Raw genomic sequence first — 6,231 nt, forward strand, 5'->3', positions numbered from 1 at the left:
CATCCTCCACTGCACTCCCAGGCCACAGCACAGAGTTGGACAGGAAGAGGGGTAACCGGGACAAAATCCGGCGCCCCGACCGGGGCTAGAACCCGGGGTGCCAGCGCTGCAGGCGGAGGATTAGCCCATTGAGCTGCGGCACCGGCCACCACACACATTTTTGTACTGCATCTGGAAAAGCGCCCGCCCTGAGCTGCCTAAGGCACAGAGCCACTCTCCCGACAATGACTGCTCTGGATGAGTAAAGCAAAACTGAACATTGCCTCTCCTCCAGTCCCCTCCCTTCTTGGCCATAGCTCCTTTCCCTTGGTGCCATTGCCCTGGGGTTTGCTCCCTGACACCCCCTGTGACTCCTATGTCCCCCGCACCCACAGCTAAGTGTGGGGAATAGAGGACCCCCACCGCACTCCCTCCCTGTCTAGATCTATAGAACCTCGGGTTCTTCTTGGACAAGTGCAGAAAGTCCTGTTCCCACACTCTATTTTGGGCTCGCTGATGGTTGGTTTGCTTTTGTGTGTGCCTGTGGCTTGTTTGGCTTTGTTCTTTTAACTTTCTTTGACCAACACCCAAAATAGGAAAGGAAAAAGAAAAAAAGCCCCACACAGAAGGGCAAGTACGCGAGTCTCCAGGGCAGCTTCTGCTGCCAGCCGTCCACGCGTGACCTGGTGCAGGTCCCTCACCCTCCTTGAGACCAAAGCTCCCTTCTGGCCCTTATACTCTCCCATGCTCTGGGCCAGAGGCTGCCTTTGGACTTGAGAGTGGGAGGTGTGCTCCCAGGAGGAGAGGCCCTGCACTGAGCAGGTGGGAGCTACAGCCCAGAACTTAGAGCTGAGAGGAGGAGGGGTTCCATGTGTCTCTCTCATCCCACCTGCGGCTGCCAGGAAACCAAGCATCTCCTCGCTGGAGGGGAGACAGGGGAACAGCACCAGCTCAGGGTAATGGAAGGAAGAAAATCCAAGCCCTAGTCCTGCTTGTGCCTAAACTGAAGGCACCATTTCCTTGTGAAGGGTTGGGCTGTCTCCCCCAAGTTCACATGTGAAAGACTAATGTGACCCTACCTGGAGACGACAGTCCTTGCAGAGGTGATGGGTTAAAGTGAGCCCATTAGAATGAGTCCCAAGCCATTATGACTGGTGTCCCTAAAAAGGGGGGTGGGAGGAACTGTACATCGTGATGGGCACAGAGGGAAGAGGATGTGGAGAGACACGGGGGGCAGATGGTCACCTACAAGCCAGGGGGCAGACCCCTTCCCTGGCCTCAGGCGGAACCAACACTCAGACCCAGAACTGGGAGACGGCGCGCTTCTGTTGTTGAGCCACGCAGCGTGTGACACTTGGTTGTGGTAGTCGTGGCAAACCGACACACTCCTCAGTGTCCCCTCTGAGGTGGGCTTCGGCCAGCTCCGACGGCTCACGCCAAGACCACACGAGACTCCGACATTAGGCTGAGACAATGCAGGCAGAAGGCGCCGTGCGAGATGAGATGCGAAGATGCCTTTGGGTCAGCGTGAGATGGGGGAAACGCTGGCGGAAAAAAAAAAAATACCAAGGGGACTGGGGAGCCGGCCTTTCATCCTGCGTCACCGGAGGAGAACCAGGCAGGCGAGGCGCAGCAGAGACAGAGGCCAAATCCCTACCTGCGCCCCGGAGGCAGTGGAAGGAGAGGTGAGCGAGAACGCTGGGAAGTCGCCTGCCGTCCAGAGTTAACGTCAACCTCCGTGCCACGCCGCTCGGGGTTTGTTGAGCATCTACTGCGTCCGGCGCTAGCCCGCGCGCTGGGAATACGGCAGGAAAGGAAACTGATTGAAAAACACACAAGAATGATGTTCTAAGGCGAAGGGCGAGATAGAGGACGCTCACTGCTATAAGCGCCTTATCCCGAGTGAAAGGAGGTGGTGAGAGGTCGACGGCGCAGGACCGGGCAGAGGGCGCGCAAGGGCTCGCGAGGCGCCGCGGGGCCCGGCCGGGCTGCGGGGCGGCTGCTGCGGCCCGGGCGTGCCCGGCGGCGGCGGTTCGCGGGGTTCACGCAGCAACGGGGTGAGCCGCGGGCCCCGCCGCCAGCCGAGCGCAGGCCCGAGCTCGGCTCCCTGGCCCAGCGCCTTTCGCTCGGGCGACCAGCGTGCCGCCGACGCCCTCGCTCGTCCTCGGCTGAGACGCGCGGCCCCAACTTCCCTGGAAGACCCGAACCCGACACCGCGCGTCTCAGGAACGGGGCGGGAGCCGCTTCTGCGTGCAACCTGAGCGCATCCCTCGAAGGCTCCCCACGTCGCCTCCTCCCCTCAGCACTGCGGGGAACTTGGAGTACACTCGTCACCACACGCGAGTCTGAGCGGCGGGCTGTCCCGCGGACCCTCAAGTTGCAGACTTGTCTCGTGCTCTTTTCACGGTGGGCGCGAAAGGCCATTCTCGAGCGCCGCCTACCGGGGCCGTTCCCAATATGTTCGGAATCTGGCGCCCTCGGCAAGAAGCGGGCTCCATAGCTCAGTGGTTAGAGCACTGGTCTTGTAAACCAGGGGTCGCGAGTTCGATCCTCGCTGGGGCCTCTTGCTGTCTTTTTGTGCGTGTGACACCGTTTGAGAACACACGACTCCAAAGTTACAACATGCGTTTTGTGAAAACGTTACCTCTGGCAGGGCTGAAAATTATCCCAGCTGAGGTGAAGATGACCGGCAGAAGCGACCCGGAAGGGAATATTCCAGAACGTAACAAAAAGGGGGGGAAAAGAAACTTGCTGAGCCAGCAGCGGCTTTACCCGGGCTTACGGGCTTGAGCCCCGGAAATGGCGGCCACAGACTCCTCAGGCTCTCTCCCAACACCCTGCCCCCAGGCTGGTCCCCGGAATTACCACACCGACCGGAGCGGCCGGCCTCGCCGTGAACTCCGGCAGCGGCGGGGTGGGCCGCGGCGGCGCGGCGCCTGCAGTGGCGCCGCGTAGCCGGCGGGCGGCGCTGTGGCACCGCGGCCTTCAGCCTGGCCCTCCCGGGGCAGGCCCCTTGGCCAGCGTGGCCAGCGGGGTCGGCACTGCCCTGGGCGCTGTGGCTGACACGTGGCAGCGCGGGCCTCCAAGCCCAACCCGGCGCCCAGGTCCTGCCTCTCTGGGGTGGAGGCGGGGGCGACTCCCAAACATAACAGCTCCGGGCTGCTGGGGAAGCCAGAGTCTGTGCTCCTCCTGTTTTAGCTTAAATCCGGAATGCCTCGTGACTCGTGGCCACAGGCGGTGCCAGGAGGGTTTTCTGCACCCGCGAAGTTTCCCGACCCGGATTTCCTTTTCCTAAGTCTCTGGGCCAGCGTTTGGTGAAGGAGATGGCGCCGAAAGAGTGCAGTGCGCGTTGCATTTCAGATGTTTGACAACCAAAACGAGAATATTAACTGCTTCGCTGGGAATTTGTTAATTGGGAACATGTTGAAGCAAAGATATTTTGGTTTTACTGAAGAAAGCAAAAGTATAATTGCAAGTAATTTTATCCTTTTCCTTTAAAAAAAAAAAAAAAACGCGACTACTGGACATTTTTAAATTACACCTGTGGTTTTTCTTTTGCAGCTCTCCTTATCTTTCTATTGGCTGGCGCAGAATCCTGCGACCTTGCTTTCAAGTTAATTCTTAATCGGTGCCCACACCAGATGCTCCCCACCTGGGAGAGGCAGAAAGAGTCGGGTTCATCTCTGCGCATGGCAGTCAGGGAGCCTGGCGTTCATTGAGCTGACATTAAGTAGCTCCCCACCATTTTTTTTTTTTTTTTTTTTTTTTTTTTTTTTGGACAGGTAGAGTTATAGACAGTGAGAGAGACAGAAAGGTCTTCCTTCCGTTGGTTCACTCCCCAAATGGCCGCCACCAGTGCCAGTTTGGAAGCCAGGAGCCAGGTGCTTCCTCCTGGTTTCCCATGCAGATGCAGGGGCCCAAACACTTGGGCCATCTGGAAGAGGAGCAACCAGGACTAGAACCCAGCACCCATGTGGGATTCTGGCACCGCAGGCGGAGGATTAACCTAGTGAGCCATGGCACCAGCCCCATCCCACCATGATCTTAATATCCAGACAACAATTTTGCTTGGAAGATTAAAAAGATTTATTTATTTGAAAGCCAGAGTTAGGCAGAGAGAAAGTAGGTCTTCCATCCGATGGTTCACTCCCCAATTGGCCGCAATGGCCAGAGCTGCGCTGATCCGGAGCCAGGAGTTTCTTCCGGGTCTCCCATGTGGGTGCAGGGGCCAAAGGGCTTGCACCATCCTCTAGTGCTTTCCCAGGGCATAGCAGAGCTGGATCGGAAGTGGAGCAGCCAGATCTTGAACCAGCAGTCATATGGGATGCCAGTGCTACACGTCAGGGCGTTAACCCACTGCGCCACAGCACCAGCCCCATGGACTTTTCTGTGCCGTGGAGACACACGCCCTTCTGTCGTGTGGATGTCTGCTGCCACGAGGCAAAGTGCAACCATGGCCCCACAGATGCAAGACGGAACACCTGCCCACCGCGATTGCGAAGGGGCCAGCCCCTCAGGAACCGCAATCGCCTTTTTGCAAAGCCGTTTCAAGTCTATCTTCCTACTGGGACTCCTTCCTCTGAGGCATGTGGTCGTGAAGTGTCAGTGAGAAAGAGAAGCACCTACCCATCTCCCTCCAAATCGGGCCTCACCCACAGCTGGTCCGAGCGCAAAGAGCAGGCACGTGCACGGACTTTTCAGCACTCTTGGCCATAAGGAAGCCAGCTACATGCTGGCCTTGCTGAGCCCTGAAGATTGTTTTCTCAGTCCTAGCCCGGTCACGAAGGCTCCAGGGCATTATGGGTCATCTAAGCCCCGGTGCCACAGGGGGCGCTCTGTGGATTCCCCCAGCCTCCCAACAAGTCAAAGGCGCCCATCATTTCCCTTCTCCCATATTCAAAACCTGGCTTTAGAGTGCAGTCCCTTATTTTGATATAAGAACACCAAGCTCAGGCTGTATTTTTGCCACATGTGTCTAAAGAAAGATTAAATGGGTAAAATGAGACATTGAGTGCAGAGGTTATATCCAATGTCCCTGAACTCACCTATGATTTTTATCCATCTTTCAACAAAAGGATCCAGGGTTTAATCCTCTGGATACCTTCCTTGGAAAAGGAGCTAAAAGTGTGAAACATCAGGATTAGGTGCAGCAGCTAAGACCCTGCCTGCTGCACCTGCATCCCATATCCAGGCGCCCAGGATGGGGTCCTGTATCCACCTCCATTTCTGACTCCAGCTTCCTGCTAACACCCATCCTGGGAGGCAGCAGATGATGGCTAAAGAACTTGGGTCCCTGCCATCCACATGAGAAACCCAGATTGAGTTCCAGGGTCCTGACTTCAACCCAGCCCAGTCCCAGCTGTAGGCATCTGGGGAGTGATTAAGCAGATGGTACTCTCTCTCTCTCATCAACGTTTTTTGTTTTTTGTTTTTTGGTTTTTTTTTTTGAGATTTTATTTATTGGAGAGAGACGGAGACAGAAAGAGATCTTTCAGCTGCTGGTTCACTCCTCAAATGGCCTCAATGCCCAGAGCTGAGCTGATCCAAAGCCAGGAGCCAGGAGCTTCATCCAGGTCTCCCCCATTGGCAGCAGAGGCCCAAGAACTTGGGCCACCCTCCGCTGCTTTCCCAGGAATATTAGCAGGAAGCTGGATTGGAAGTCTCATCAATTTTTTTAAAAGTTATAACAACAGGGTTGCTCAGACCCTGACGAGTATGCATAGGAGCTACGAAGGCAGGCAAAGAAAGGGGGGCATCATTTGGAGGGGCAAAGGGGAAAATTAAAAGATGATCTAAAAAATGATCTTCAGAAAATGATAGAGCATTTTCTATCTTTCATAAAGACTGAATGAGAGAAAATGAACCAGAGAGTCTTGATGGATGGAGGGGAGGGGAGGGGAGATACCTAAGACAGAACCTGTTTTTATGGAAGTCTCAAAATCTGCCCGGGGAATGCCCAACCCTATCTAAAGCAGGGCAGCACATGACCTCTGAACAACCCTAACACTCCTGGCATTTTATGGTTTTGTTCCCCTTCAGCCAAATTGCCTACACACTTTTGGATGTTTTGCATGATCTGAAGAACTTCATGAAGAGAGAGATCATTTCCTCTCTTAGTTCTTAAGTCCTCTAATACCTGATTCAAAGGCCGCAATCTCATTAAAGTCCCTTGGGGGAGGCAGGTGCACAGTAGACCGAGGGCAATGGGTCAAGGCCAGCTGAATGGCTGCTGTCCCCTCACCACTGCAGCCG

The 6,231-nt window shown here is 55.6% G+C and overlaps 1 non-coding gene across 1 annotated transcript; it reads left to right on the top strand.

The window, feature by feature from the left end:
* Positions 1–2,469: 2,469 nt before the first annotated feature.
* Positions 2,470–2,542, top strand: TRNAT-UGU (transfer RNA threonine (anticodon UGU)). The gene has a single exon. It is a non-coding gene; the product is annotated as a tRNA-Thr (tRNA).
* Positions 2,543–6,231: the final 3,689 nt, after the last annotated feature.

Source organism: Oryctolagus cuniculus, chromosome 13 (assembly GCF_051225735.1).
Source record: "Oryctolagus cuniculus isolate XC-2025 breed Fujian yellow rabbit chromosome 13, ASM5122573v1, whole genome shotgun sequence".
In the NCBI taxonomy this organism is placed as follows: Eukaryota; Metazoa; Chordata; class Mammalia; order Lagomorpha; family Leporidae; genus Oryctolagus; species Oryctolagus cuniculus.